The 16269-nt window shown below is 41.7% G+C and overlaps 1 pseudogene; it reads right to left on the reverse strand.

The window, feature by feature from the left end:
- Window positions 1-3969: 3969 nt before the first annotated feature.
- The window catches only part of LOC148776039 (ferritin light chain pseudogene), a 28034-nt pseudogene continuing 15734 nt past the window's right edge, over window positions 3970-16269 (reverse strand).

A 16269-nucleotide genomic window follows, 5' to 3' on the forward strand; every position in this document is an offset into this window, starting at 1 on the left:
GTGATGGGAATGCTTTAAAAATTACTGATGTTTGGACCAGACCCTGAAGCTAGAGATTCCAGTATAATTAGGTGGGAGGGGGACCCAAGCATTGCTTTTTATTTTTCAAGCTTCTGTGTTGAGGCTAACGTGCAGGCCACGGTGCCGACAACTGAGTTTGGAAATTTGTCTGAACTTCTCATATAGATTTAAACTGGTGGTGACCCTAGATGATTTGTCCAAACTTGTCAGAGATCATATTCCGATAGTGGCTCCAGGATGGATTCAGAGCCTGTGTTCCTCTCTGCGCTGGGCTGCTGGTTGTTCTGCCCTTGTGCTGCCTGTGTCAGGTACGGCCTCTTCCACTCCATGGAAACCCCATTCCCTCACTTCTTTGCCTGATGAACTATTTTCAAATCCCAGCCCATGAGTTTCTGGCATCTCAGGCTGCAATAGTCACCCTTGGTTTTCTGCTCTCCACCCCTGGGCACGCATCACATTGTCCTGTGATTTGTTTGCTAGTTTGACCCTCCTCTGAGACTGTGAGCTCTTTGCAGACAGACCTGTCTCATGCTTTTTGGGGTCCAGTGCAGTGACTGGCATAGAGTGGTTGTCAAGGAGCGCTGAGTGACTGAATGAGGGGCTTTAAGTCAGACTCTTCCCATAGAGGAACTGGATACCTGGATAACTTTTTCCTCTAAGTGATTAATTTTTCTCTCCTTTTCTTTGTAAGTAACTGGTCCTATTCTCTTCTTCTCACTGTATGGAACTTTTTGGAAGAGGAAACTAAAAGCTTGCTTTGGATACTATCAGATATGTTCTCTCCACTTTAGTATTTTATAGGTCAAATCCTTTGATGGGCTCTTAGGAAATAAGTCTGAGTCTGCACTTTTTCCTTTGGGTCTGAGGGAAGGACTAGAAATGAAATTTCTTACCATGTCATTTAAGAAAAAGTCTGACCATCTTTCTTTCCTGAGAATTCCAGGGCCTCAGAGAGGACAATTGAACCTGTAAAAAAAGGCAGTGATTGGGAGCAGGGACTGGATTTTTATCCTTGAGAACTGAGGACTGTGTTGGGGCTTTGGTGTGTACTCCCTGGGGTTCTTACTCTCTGACTTCTATTAAGCAGTGCCCTGGGGGTCTCCCAACTCTGGGAGGGCTGCTGACTTAAGGGCCTCTGATGAAGTGGGATTATTGCAAAGTTAAGATGCCAACTCTCTTTAATCCAGTTAAAATACTCCATATATGTGAAATCAAATTTCTCCAAATCAATATAACATTTTTCTCTTGATTACAAGATTTATTGTTGTTATTTTTTTCAAGGAAGAGTTGAAACAGGGACATGCAATAATAATGATTGTTGATGATATGTATCTCTGGAAGAGAAATTACATTATGTTCAAGTTTTTAATCAAGAAAAGTTGATTCTTTTTTTCATGTACATGAAACCATCAGGGATTATAGTTTTGACATGGTAAAGAATATTTTCTTACTGTGTTAAATATTCACTTTATAAAATTACCATAAACTATTGAATAAACATTAATGGGATGTTAGAATGGTTATTTTCGCAAATCCTCAGGGTGTGTTTGTGGAAAGCTGATTATTCTGTCTTAATAAGTTTTAATTCTTCTAATGAAACAAGGTTGTTGAGAAAGAGTGGCTTGAGACTCTTTTAAATAAATGAATTGGTTTTCTATGAAGGTTTTAAAGGATACTTTTGTGGGGTTCAAATTTTGAAAGCCTGTTAGAGCTCTCCAGTGCCACCATGGATTTCTTTTTTCTGTAGTAAGACACTCTGGGATTTCATAAAGCACATTGGAGAGGTTTGTAGAGTGGAGAGACATACAGCTTATATTGATGTGTCTCTACAGGTGAAATTAAATATTCTAGTAGTTGAGTGTGTGTGCAAGCTAAGATGCTTCAGTCATGTCTGACTCTGTGACTGTAGCCCACCAGGCTCCTCTGTTCATAGGGATTCTCCAGGCAAGAACACTGAAGTGGGTTGCCATGCCCTCCTCCTGGAGATCTTCCCGACACAGGGATTGAACCCACATCTCTTATGTCTCCTGCGTTGGCAGGCAGATTCTTTACCATCTGAGCCACTAGGGAAGCCCCTTAGTAGGTGTAGAAGAGGCCAAATTTTGTGTACCTTGCCTCCTTCCCCATACTTTTCATGGGACCATTTCCAGCTGTGAGATGTAGGCTTGGGTGGACGCATTCAGTCTGAAAGTTTCTCCATGACCTATTTTGTATTGATTTTTATTTTATCTCTTTTAGGGGAATTGACAGTTATTCTTTAGTGGGTAGCCTTTACTCCCAAACATCTGCCTCTTGAATTCCAGTGAGTTAATGTTTTACCACTTGCAGATTGGGGCCAATTTCATTTCAATTTTACTGTTAAAGCAGAGTGGTTATACTTGAATCTCCTGAAAGACGTAAGAAAAAAACTACTCAAGAAAGAGCAAATTTTGCAGATGGATTTTCCACAAGTCATAAATAGTGATCCAAAAAGTATATCTTAAACCAGAACACTGCTCCCTTCTCCTGCCCAATGACTAATGTGCTTGTCAGAAAAGAGAATTTCACAGTGAGCATCTTGGATTTCTGTCATTCATAAATTGCTGTAGTTCTTCTGATAATCTTTGTCACACCCTGCTTCTATATCTTTTTTTTTCCTTTTAAGGCCAGACACCTAATCAAATCCTCTTTTACACATTCATTACTTCTAAGATGATAGTTGCAGTAACATCTAGAATCACTTTCTAGAATTTTCTCATCTTTAATCAACAATGTAGTAACAATGTTTAGTGATATTTTCAATCGTAGAAAATTTTGACTCCTGACTATAAACTTATTGGGTGCAGCCCTGCCCTGCTTATCTTTGATTTCCCTGTATTTCACATTTTCTGAAATTGTTTAGGTACTTCACAGGCGGTTGTTAAGTACAGCAAATCTTATTGCAAAGCTGATGTTGTAGGGGAAAAAATTAATGATTTTAAAAAGAGAAAAGTAGAACTGAAATAGAAATGTGAATATGGGGATTTTCTTTTGTCTGCAGCATGATAGAATCTGTGATAGAAAATGTGAGGCACTTTATATGAGGTTGCATGCTCCTTCTTCCAACAGCACATCTCTTAAATTCTCTGATAAAGAAGAGAATTATTGCAGAAAATCAGCCAGAGATTGACCAATTCATCCCCACACTGCGTTTCTGTGAAAGGCAGGCGTATGCCTAATTGTCACTGCTTCAGATTCAGCATGTTTCAAATTATGTTCCTGAGACAGAAAGAGCCCAAGAATGTGGCAGAGGCCCCAGGGGTGTGTGTGCTCATGTGAGGTACTCACCTCTGTAACCAGGGGATTGTGGGAGCTACAGGGGAGGTAGAATCCCTTATTCTTCAGTGATTTAAAAATAATGTGACTTTTACCAGTCAGAATCAGTTCAGTTCAGTTCAGTTCAGTCGCTCAGTTGTGTCTGACTCTTTGCGACCCCATGAACCACAGCACGCCAGGCCTCCCTGTCCATCACCAACTCCCGGAGTTCACTCAAACTCATGTCCATCGAGTCGGTGATGCCATCCAGCCATCTCATTCTTGGTCGTCCCCGTCTCCTCCTACCCCCAATCCCTCCCAGCATCAGACTCTTTTCCAGTCAGTCAACTCTTTGCATGAGGTGGCCAAAGTATTGGAGTTTCAGCTTTAGCATCAGTCCTTCCAATGAACACCCAGGATTGATCTCCTTTAGAATGCACTGGTTGGATCTCCTTGCAGTCCAAGGGACTCTCAAGAGTCTTCTCCAGCACCACAGTTCAAAAGCATCAATTCTTTGGCGATCAGCTTTCTTCACAGTCCAACTCTCACATCCATACATGACCACAGGAAAAACCATAGCCTTGACTAGATGGACCTTTGTTGGCAAAGTAATGTCTCTGCTTTTTAATATGCTATCTAGGCTGGTCATAACTTTCCTTCTAAGGAGTAAGCGTCTTTTATTTTATTTTATTTTTTATGCTGCAAAAAGCTTTATTGTTTCCATTTGGTCCAAGGCTTGAGAGAGGGCTCCAGGGTGTTAAAAAGCTGCCGAGTTGCTGCAGAGAGGGGGCTTCAGGCAGCCCTGATGTTAGGTGGGTTCTTCAAAGGTCACTGGTCTCCAGAAGTTCCTAGTCGTGCTTGAGGGTGAGCCTTTCAAAGAGATACTCGCCCAACCCAGCCTGGGGACCAGCCAGCCTGCGGAGGTTGGTCAGGTGGTCACCCATCTTCTTGATGAGTTTCACTTTCTCATCTAGGAAGTGGTTCTCTAGGAAGTCACAGATGTGGGGGTCTCCGCGGGCAAAAGCCAGGCCATGCAGATCCAACAGGGCTTGATTCAGGTTCTTCTCTACAAGAAGGGCGGCTTCCATAGCGTCCTGGGTTTTACCCCACTCATCTTGAGATGGCTTCTGCACGTCCAGGAAGAGGGCGCGGCCGCCACGCTGGTTTTGCAATTTCAAGAGACGCTCCGAGCCCTCGCGCTTCTCCTTGGCCAATTCATGAAAAAAGTGACCCACACCCTCCAGGGCCACATCGTCGCGGTCGAAATAGAAGCCCAGAGAGAGGTAGGTGTAGGAGGCCCGCAGTTGCATGTTAACCAGGCGGTTGACGGCGGCCTCCACCTCGGTAGAATAATTCTGACGAATTTTTTTTTTTTCTTTCCTTCTAAGGAGTAAGCGTCTTTTAATTTCATGGCTGCAATCAGCATCTGCAGTGATTTTGGAGCCCAAAAAACTAAAGTCTGACACTGTTTCCACTGTTTCCCCATCTATTTCCCATGAAGTGATGGGACCAGATGCCATGATCTTCATTTTCTGAATGTTGAGCTTCAAGCCAACCTTTTCACTCTCCTCTTTCACTTTCATCAAGAGGCCTTTGAGTTCCTCTTCACTTTCTGCTATAAGGGTGGTGTCATCTGCATATCTGAGGTTATTGATATTTCTCCCAGCAATCTTGATTCCAGCTTGTGCTTCTTCCAGCCCAGCATTCCTCATGATGTACTCTGCATGTAAGTTAAATAAGCAGGGTGACAATATACAACCTTGATGTACTCCTTTTCCTAATTTGGAACCAGTCTGTTGTTCCATGTCCAGTTCTAACTGTTGCTTCCTGACCCGCATACAGGTTTCTCAAGAGTCAGGTCAGGTGGCCTGGTATTCCCATCTCTTTCAGAATTTTCCACAGTTTATTGTGATCCACACAGTCAAAGGCTTTGGCATAGTCAATGAAGCAGAAATAGATGTTTTTCTGGAACTCTCTTGCTTTCTCCATGATCCAGCGGATGTTGGCAATTTGATCTCTGGTGCCTCTGCCTTTTCTAAAACCTGCTTGAACATCTGGAAGTTCATGATTCACATATTGCTGAAGCCTAGCTTGGAGAATTTTGAACATGACTTTACAGGCATGTGAGATGAGTGCAATTGTGTGGTAGTTGGAGCATTCTTTGGCATTGCCTTTCTTTGGGATTGGAATGAAGACTGACCTTTTCCAGTCCTGTGGCCATTGCTGAGTTTTCCAAATTTGCTGGCATATTGAGTGCAGCACTTTCACAGCATCATCTTTCAGGATTTGAAATAGCTCAACTGGAATTCCATCACCTCCACTAGCTTTGTTCGTTGTGATGCTCTCTAAGGCCCACTTGACATCACATTCCAAGATGTCTGGTTCCAGGTGAGTGATCACGCCATCGTGATTATCTTTGTCGTGCAGATCTTTTTTGTACAGTTCTTCTGTGGATTCTTGCCACCTCTTCTTAATATCTTCTGCTTCTGTTAGGTCCATACCATTTCTGTCCTTTATTGAGCCCATCTTTGCATGAAATGTTCCCTTGATATCTCTAATTTTCTTGAAAAGATCTCTTGTTTTTCCTATTCTGTTGTTTTCCTTTATTTCTTTGCATTGATCGCTGAGGAAGGCTTTCTTATCTCTCCTTGCTATTCTTTGGAACTCTGCATTCAGATGCTTATATCTTTCCTTTCTTCCTTTACTTTTCGCTTCTCTTCTTTTCACAGCTATTTGTAAGGCCTCCTCAGACAGCCATTTTGCTTTTTTGCATTTCTTTTCCATGGGGATGGTCTTGGTCCCTGTCTCCTGTACAATGTCATGAACCTCCGTCCAGAGTTCATCAGGCACTCTATCTATCAGATCTAGACCCTTAAATCTATTTCTTACTTCCACTGTATAATCATAAGGGATTTGATTTAGGTCATATCTGAAAGGTCTAGTGGTTTTCCCTACTTTCTTCAATTGAAGTCAGAATTTGGCAATAAGGAGTTCATGATATGAGCCACAGTCAGCTCTTGGTCTTGTTTTTGCTAACTGTATAGAGCTTCTCCATCTTTGGCTGCAAAGAATATAATCAATCTGATTTCGGTGTTGACCATCTGGTGATGTCCATGTGTAGAGTCTTCTCTTGTGTTGTTGGAAGAGGGTGTTTGCTATAACCAGTGCGTTCTCTTGGCAAAACTCTATTAGCCTTTGCCCTGCTTCATTCTGTGCTCCAAGGCCAAATTTGCCTGTTACTCCAGGTGTTTCTTGAGTTCCTACTTTTGCATTCCAGTCCCCTATAATGAAAAGGACATCTTTTTTGGGTGTTAGTTCTAAAAGGTCTTGTAGGTCTTTATAGACTGTTCTACTTTGGCTTCTTCAGCATTATTGATTGGGGCATAGACTTGGATTACTGTAATATTGAATGGTTTGCCTTGGAAATGAACAGAAATCATTCTGTCGTTTTTAAGATTGCATCCAAGTACTGCATTTCGGACTCTTTTGTTGACCATGATGGCTACTCCATTTCCTCTAAGGGATTCCTGCCCACAGTAGTAGATATAATGGTCATCTGAGTTAAATTCACCCATTCCAGTCCATTTTAGTTCACTGATTCCTAGAATGTCGACGTTCACTCTTGTTGTCTCCTGTTTGACCACTTCCAATTTGCCTTGATTCATGGACCTAACATTCCAGGTTCCTATGCAATATTGCTGTTTTCAGCATCGGACTTGCTTCTATCATTAGTCACATCCACAACTGGGTATTTGTTTCACTTTGGCTCCATCCCTTCATTCTCTCTCGAGTTATTTCTCCACTGATCTCCCATAGCATACTGGGCACCTACCGACCTGGGGAATTCCTCATTCAGTATCCTATCATTTTGCCTTTTGATACTGTTCATGGGGTTCTCAAGGCAAGTATACTGAAGTGGTTTGCCATTCCCTTCTCCAGTGGACCACATTCTGTCAGACCTCTCCACCATGACCCGTCTGTCTTGGGTGGCCCCACACGGCATGGCTTAGTTTCATTGAGTTAGACAGGGCTGTGGTCCATATGATCAGATCAACTAGTTTTTTGTAATTATGATTTCAGTGTGTCTGCCCTCTAATGCCCCCTCCCAATACCTACCGTCTTCTTCGGGTTTCTCTTACCTTGGTCGTGGAATATCTCTTCACAGCTGCTCCAGCAAAGTGCAACTGCTGTACCTTACCTTGGACGAGGGGTATCTCCTCAAGGCCGCCCCTCCTGACCTTGAATGTGGAGTAGCTCCTCTCGGCCCTCCTGTGCCCGCGCAGCCACCGCCTCTTGGACGTGGGACAGCTCCTCTCGGCCACCACCCTGACCTTGGGCGTGGGGTAGCTCCTCTAGGCCGCATCTGTGCGTGGTCAGAATCCACAAACCGTAAATGCTATAGAGGATGTGGAGAGAAGGGAGCCTTCTTACATGGTTGATGGGAATGTAAATTGGTGCAGCTATTGAGGAGAACAGTATGGGGGTTCCTTAAAAAACTAAAATTTGAGCTACCATATGACCCTGTAATCCCACTCCTGGGCATATATCTGGAGAAAAACATGATCCAAAAGGATACATGCACCCCAATTGTTCATTGCAGCTCTATGTACAGTAGCTGAGACATGGAAGCAACCTAAATGTCCATCAACAGAGGAATGGATAAAGAAGATGTGGTACATGTATACAGTGGAATATTACTCAGCCATTAAAAAGAAGGAAATAATGCCATTTGCAGCAACATGGATGGACCTAGAGATTGTCATACTGAGTGAAGTAAGTCAGGCAGAGAAGGAGAAATATCGTATGACATTCCTTATATGGGGAATCTAAAAAGAAATGATACAAATGAATTTGCTTACAAGACAGAAAGAGACTCACAGACTTATTAGAGAATGAACTTATAGTTGCCAGGGGGAAGGATGGGGGGAAAAGATAGTTAGGAAGTTTGGGATGGACATGTACACACTGCTATTTTAAAATGGATAACCAACGAGGACCTACTGTTTAGCACATACAACTCTGCTCAGTGTTATCTGGCAGTCTGGATGGGAGGGGAATTTGGGGGAGAATGGATACATGTATATATGGATGGCTGAGTCTCTTTGCTGTTCACCTGAAACTGTCACAACATTGTTAATTAGCTATACCGCAATACAGAATAAAAAGTTAAAATAAGAATAATGTGACTTCGTTGTTTTGTAAAAATTATAGAAACTCATTGAATTTAAAAGTCAGATAATACAGAAAAATACAAAGAGGAAAGCTAATAAATCATTAAAACGTCTCGCCACCTAGAGATAACCAACTTTCATTAATATCCGATGGACACCATAGGTGCAAACACTTGGACAGAACAGCTTGGGAAAATGGGGTAATAGTATATTTTCTGTTTATTTGAAAAACTATGAAATTCCAGTTTGCTTAAATTTAACTGAAAAAAGTGACATAAAATGGAAGGGACTTGTTGGATTTCAGAAAAAATGTCTCTGTGCCATCGGTGATGGATTCTGATAGCCATGTCGCACCTTGCAATACCTTGTCCAGAGTGGTAGCATTACAAATATTCGTTAAATGAGTATATGAATAAGTTTCTGTATTATTTGTTTTCGAGAATTGATTTTTCTCAAACTGAGGTAATAATTCAGTCTTGCTTTCATGGCTTTGAACTCAGAGTAAATTTTGCGTGTGTTCATGGATTATTAATTCTTTGGCAAACATTTACTGAGACATTATTTCTCAGGCACCACACATACTAAGGACTGGAATACATGTCCATAGGTCAACTTTGCCCCCTGTGACCTGCTCTAGGCCTGAGATCTCCTACTTTCTGTCCCTTTCCTGCCTCATCTGTGGTTGCCCAGCTCCTTGCTCTGGGACCCCAGCCATGCTTGCCTTCTGTTTTTCTCCTTAAATACTCCTCCTTGCCTTGAGGCCTTCAAGTGAAGTCATGGTAGTAAACTTTGTTGTAGAAGGTGAAGTTATAATTAACCCTGTGGATAAGGCATTTAGAAATCAAATTTAGATAACTAGCTATAGAGACAACATGGATACCCAGATAAAAGGCAAAAGTAGAGGTTAAAGATAATTATTTTTTTCATGTGGGAATCTTAAGAAAAAAATTTCCTTTTTGTGTCAAGTGGACTCTTGCTGGTGATTATTTAGAGGGTTATAGTATTATTCTGTGAAAAAACTGGCAAAATGGAGCAGTTGGAGTCCAGACAGGTAAGTGGAAAGTGAAAGTCGCTCAGTTGTGTCTGACTCTTTGCGACCCCATGGACTATACACTGTCTGTGGACTTCTCCAGGCCAGAATACTGGAGTGGATAGCCGTTCCCTTCTCCAGGGGATCTTCCCAACCCAGGGATCGAACTCAGGTCTCTAGGATTGCAGGTGGATTCTTTACCAGCTGAGCCACCAGGGAAGCCCAAGAATACTGGAGTGGGTAAGAGGAAAGCTTTTGTATCAAGGAACATCACCCAGGAAAGTGATAGCCTGTAGTGCTTGCTTATAGTTCATTAGCTCTAATTAGTTGACTATTAAACCATACTTTACTCTTCTTCTGTTGACTGAGAGAGTAAGTTTCATGGATGTATTAAATTGCTCCCCAATATTTTCTGCCACTAACATTCTTTAGGAAGTACAGCTTCTTATCCTGGCTCCATAAATAACTAGGGTAATTGGATCCAGGGAACATGATAAATAGATTTTGGGGTCCCACATTCAGAGTTTTGTTTCAGAAGGTCTAAAATAGAGCTTAAGAATTTTTAAAAGCTCCTGACTAGGGTGGGGTTTTAACATGTACTAGAAGATAGGAGACAAGGTCTCAGGCCCATGAAAAATAAAGCAGTCAGTAAAATGCTGGGAGCCATGAGAAATTCCATTTATTTGTATGGGGAAGTGGCAAGAAAAGTGGACCTCTGTTTGGGGTGGTAGAAGGGAAAAGAAGCATCTGTGAGAAAATGGACACTGCCCAGAGCCTTAGGATACTCATGGAAAATGATGTCACCATCTATAGGCTTCCTATTTAAAAAATAAAAATCTCACATAAGAAAGCACCCTGAAGGAGAATTATCATGTAGGAGAATTCACACCACAAGAACTAGAGATGATAGCACAATCAGATATCTAAAAAGGTAAAAGAAGAGCTAGAAACCTTAGAGGCAAAATTAGAACAGTATGATAAAGGAATAGAATTAAAAAAGAACCAAGTAGAGGATAGAAAATAACATAAAATCATGGCAGGGGGCAAAGTTTCTCAAATGAGTCTAAACATAGGTTAGACACAGCTGAAAAGAGACTTACTTAGTTGGATAGAGAGCTGAGGAAATTACCCACGATGTGGCACAGAGAGATAAAGAGAAGTATGAAAGAGAAATGATAAGACATGAAGCAGAGATGGAGGTGTATGTTGAATCTCTAGCAGAAAAAAAAATGTACACAAGCAGACATCAGCACAGTGAAATGGCAGAACATGAATATCAAAACAGCAGCCATAAAAGCTACTAGAGATAAAATATAGGTTATCTACAGGAATGACAGTAAACTAATAGTAAGGTTCTTGTCAGCAATAAGATGCCCGGAGACAACAGAATGACAGCCATCCATCATTCCTAATGATGAAAACAGAGCCCAACCTAGAATTTCATATTCAAATTACTATTCAAGAGAAATGATGAAATAAAAATACCCATAGGCATAGAAAGACTGAGAGAGTTTGCAGCTCATAAACTCTTCTGAAGCAAATGTATAACATATACATTGCTGAAGCACAGTGCAGATGGAAAGAGAGGGATGTAAGGAGCAGTGGATGGGGAAATTGATGAGGATGCTGGCAAATCTAAACATGAGTTGACTTAGAAAAGACCAATTTGTGGGGATTTTAAAATAAGAGTAATCTAATAGCACATATTAGCAACAAATAAGAAGAACGGGCTTGGGTGTTTGCATTTAAAATATCCTACCTTTGTATTAAATGTGAACAGGGTTGTTACTTACTAACTCTAAATCTGTTGAATTAAATGTTTATTAAAAAATTTAAAGTACCTACTAAAAGAATAAAAAAGAAAGCATGACTTCTAAAGCAGTATATGGGAAGAAGAAGAAATAAAATGCAAAACTGTATTCTTATACAAAAAAACAAACCCAAACCCCATGGTAAATAAAAAAACATAAAATAAGAGAGTGGTGTAGATTAATTATGTTAGTATTCACAACAAACGTAAATAGATTAAAATTCTTCATTCAGAGACTCAAAAGGACATAAAGTGAAAAATAAAAAAGAGATGTGGCTTAAAAGAAATACATCAAAAATATGACTGTGGCAGTGAAAATGAAATGCATCTTCATGTATCAGTGTGGACAAATCTAAAATGTTGAGTAAAAAATCCCAGTTACAGAATAGGTGCAGTAATGTATCATTTGTGTATATTTTAAAACAGAAAACAACACAGTGTGTTGTTTATAGACACACATTATATACTAAAATTCTAAAAATGCATATGGGAAGGGAACCTATTATCTTTAAGAGACTAGTTATCTTTGGATAATGAGACTGGGAGGAGTGAAAAACATAGTTGAAATGCATCTGTAGTGACTTTTTATATAAAAAGATACAGATAAAATCTGGAAAAATGACAAAAATGCATAAATGATGTATGCTGGGTACTTGTTATTTAGATATATTCCATTTCTCTGTGTTTGAAATTTATAGGAATATTTCCAAGCTCTGGAGTGATTCTTTGTTCTACTAGATTTGGGAATGAATACAGCAGATGAACCTCTTCTAGTTCAAATCTTGTTCAAATCCATATTATATTTGAGAAGTGTCCTGTTGGCACTTCTGTAGACTCAAATCTCTTTGTGTTGGTGGAGAAGTTAATAAGGATTGGGCCACAAAACTGCTGAAGACTTAAAGGGAGCAGTTTAATCTTGGGCTGTCACATTGAATTGGTGGCTTCTGTTCGTGCCATCTGTTCTAGTCATAGCTCACCGCATTCCATCCTGCCTGCTTGGCAGGGTCTCGTTCTCATCATTATCCTTCAAAGAACTCTAGATTAGAATTTAAAAAAATTTTAAATCAGATGTGAGAGAGAAATTGTAGGGGTGGGTGGTGGCAGTGAAAGGCTTTAGATGACATGTTTTCACCCCTGGCATTTTTCATGGGGAATAAAGGGGGTGTAAAAGTGTAATTAGATGATAACTTCAAAGTTTCGCCCAATAGAGCTCTGTGGGCAACTCCCCCGCCTCAGGCTGAATTATCTGCGTTTCTTGCCAATATGTTCTTTTCAGCCACCCTTAATATTCCGTCCAGAATTAGAGACGGAGGACATAATTAGGTCAACTCATTTTTGCTGTGCCAATGCAGGTGTTCTCCAACAACATGTTTTCCATGGTGGTGCCCAGTTTTTAATAATGAGGCTGCGCACTGTGCAATTATTTTGATAGTCGAGAGAAGATGATAAGCGGTGCCTGTTTCGTACCATGAGGGCCCTTTCATCACAGCTGTTATGCACAGCGTCTTTGGGGAAACTGATCGATTTCCACATCTGCCCTGAAGACTCAAGAAACTCCCCTGCAAATCAAGAGTGAGACAGATCTGGATGTTTCCGGGGAATAAGCAAAGTTTTGGGTTGCCTTGTTTGTGAAGACTTAGCTCTAGCCAGATGTGGTGCTGCCATAGGAAGCAGTATAACCATAGAATTTGCAAGGAAACCTTGATTAGACTGGGTTTATCTTGTAATTGTTATAACAGTCAACTGATAGTGGTCATTATAAGTATAATTCCTTCTGAAACAGAACCTGCCCTCTGCAGTTGTAGGTTATGTGCCTCTTAGCAGCTATACTTTGGAGAAGGAAGTGGCAACCCACTTCAGTGTTCTTGCCTGGAGAATCCCAGGGACGGGGGAACCTGGTGGGCTGCCATCTATGGGGTTGCACAGTCGGACACAACTGAAGCGACTTAGCAGCAGCAGCAGCATATATACTTATTCTTGCTTAGTCACTTAGTCATGTCCGACTCTTTGTGACACCATGGACTGTAGCCTGCCAGGCTCCTCTGTCCACTGGGATTCTCCAGGCAAGAATATTGGAGTGGGTAGCCTATCCTTTCTCCAGAGGATCTTTCCAACCCAGGAATCGAACCGGGGTCTCCTACATTGCAGGTGGATTCTTTACCAGCTGATCTACCAGGGAAGCCCATAATTATTCTTACTGTGGCATATATAATTTTGTATTGTAATGACCTGTAATTACAGGTAACGCCTTTATAGTGCCCATCTTTGCATGAAAAGTTCCCATGGTATCTCTAATTTTCTTGAAGAGGTCTCTAGTCTTTCCCATTCTATTGTTTTCCTCTATTTCTTTGGATTGATCACTGAGGAAGGCTTTCTTATCTCTCCTTGCTCTTCTTTGGAACTCTGCATCCAAATGGGTATATCCTTCCTTTACTCCTTTGCCTTTCACTTCTCTTTTCACAGCTATTTGTAAGGCCTCCTCAGACAACTGTTTTGCCTTTTTGCATTTCTTTTTCTTGAGGATGGTCTTGATCTCTGCCTCCTGTACAATGTCACAAACCTCTGTTCATAGTTCTTCAGGCACTCTGTCTGTCAGATCTAACCCCTTGAATCTATTTCTCATTTCCACTGTATAATCATAAGGGGTTTGATTTAGGTCATATCTGAATGGTCTAGTGGTTTGCCCTACTTTCTTCAATTTAAGTCTGAATTTGGCAATAAGGAGTTCATGATCTGAGCCACAGTCAGCTCCTGGTCTTGCTTTTGCTGACTGTATAGAGCTTCTCCATCTTTGGTGCAAAGAATATAATCAATCTGATTTCTGTATTGACCATCTGGTGATGTCCATATGTAGAGTGATCTCTTGTGTTGTTGGAAGAGGGTGTTTACTATGACCAGTGCATTTTCTTGGCAAAACTGTTAGCCTTTGCCCTGCTTCATTCTGTACTCCAAGGCCAAATGTGCCTGTTACTCCAGGTGTTTCTTGACTTCCTACTTTTGCATTCCAGTCCCCTATAATGAAAAGGACATCTTTTTGGGGTGTCAGTTCTCAAAAGTCTTGTAGGTCTTCATAGAACCATTCCACTTCAGCTTCTTCAGCATTACTGGTCAGGGCAAGACTTGGATTACTGTAATATTGAATGGTTTGCCTTGGAAACAAACAGAGATCATTCTGTCATTTTTGGGATTGCATCCAAGTACTGCATTTCAGACTCTTGTTGACTATGATGGCTACTCCATTTCTTCTAAGGGATTCTTGCCCACAGTAATATATAACGGTCATCTGAGTTAAATTCACCCATTTCAGTCCATTTTAGTTCACTGATTTCTAGAATGTCAACGTTCACTCTTGCCATCTCCTGTTTGACCACTTCCAATTTGCCTTGATTCGTGGACCTAACATTCCAGGTTCCTATGCAATATTGCTCTTTATAGCATTGGACTTTATGTCCATCACCAGTCATATCCACAACTGGGTATTGTTTTTGCTTTGGCTCCCTCTCTTCATTCTTTCTGGAGTTATTTCTCCACTGATCTCCAGTAATGTATTGGCCACCTACCAACCTGTGGAGTTCATCTTTCAGTGTCCTATCTTTTTGCCTTTTCACACATTCATGGGGTTCTCAAGGCAAGAATACTGAAGTGGTTTGCCATTCCCTTCTCCAGTGGACCACTTTTTGTTGGAACTCTCCACCATGACCTGTCCATCTTGGATGGCCCTACACATGGCATGGGTCATAGTTTCACTGAGTTAGACAGGGCTGTGGTCCATGTGATCAGATTGGTTAGTTTTCTGTGATTGTGGTTTTCAGTCTGTCTGCCCTCTGATGGAGAAGGATAGAGGCTTATATGGAAGCTTCCTGATGGGAGAGACTGACTGAGGGGGAAACTGGGTCGTGTTCTGATGGGTGGGGCATGCTCAACAAATCTTTGATCCAATTTTCTGTTGATGGGTGTGGCTGTGTTCCCTCCCTGTTATTTACCTGCCAGGCTATGGTGGAGGTAATGAAGATAATGGCGACCTGCTTCAAAAGGTCCCATGCACGCACTGCTACACTCAGTGCCCCCAACCCTGCAGCAGGCCACCGCCGACCCACACCTCCACCAGAGACTCCTGGACATGTGCAAGTCTCAGGCAGTCTCTTGTGGGGTCACTGCTCCTTTCTCCTGGGTCCTGGTGCACCCAAGGTTCCGTTTGTACCCTCCAAGAGTCTGTTTCCCCAGTTCAGTTCAGTCGCTCAGTCGTGTCCGAGTCTTTGCGACCCCATGAACCACAGCACGCCAGGCCTCCCTGTCCATCACCAACTCCCGGAGTTCACTCAATTCATGTCCACAGAGTCGGTGATGGCATCCAGCCATCTCATTCTCCGTTGTCCCCTTCTCCTCCCGCCCCCAACTTTTCCCAGCATCAGAGTCTTTTCCAGTGAGTCAACTCATCGCATGAGGTGGCCAAAGTATTGCAGTTTCAGCTTTAGCATCAGTCCCTCCAATGAACACCCAGGATTGATCTCCTTTAGAATGGACTGGTTGGATCTCCTTGCAGTCCAAGGGACTCTCAAGAGTCTTCTCCAGCACCACAGTTCAAAAGCATCAATTCTTCGGCGATCAGCTTTCCTCACAGTCCAACTCTCACATCCATACATGACCACGGGAAAAACCATAGCCTTGACTAGACGGACCTTGGTTGGCAAAGTAATGTCTCTGCTTTTTAATATGCTATCTAAGATGGTCATAACTTTCCTTCCAAGCAGTAAGCGTCTTTTAATTTCATGGCTGCAATCAGCATCTGCAGTGATTATGGAGCCCAAAAAACTAAAGTCTGACACTGTTTCCACTTTTTCCCCATCTATTTCCCATGAAGTGATGGGACCAGATGCCATGATCTTCGTTTTCTGAATGTTGAGCTTCAAGCCAAGCTTTTCACTCTCCTCTTTCACTTTCATCAAGAGGCCTTTGAGTTTCTC

Source organism: Moschus berezovskii, chromosome 12 (assembly GCF_049115385.1).
Source record: "Moschus berezovskii isolate FMDL1 chromosome 12, NW_MosBer_1.0, whole genome shotgun sequence".
NCBI lineage: Eukaryota > Metazoa > Chordata > Mammalia > Artiodactyla > Moschidae > Moschus > Moschus berezovskii.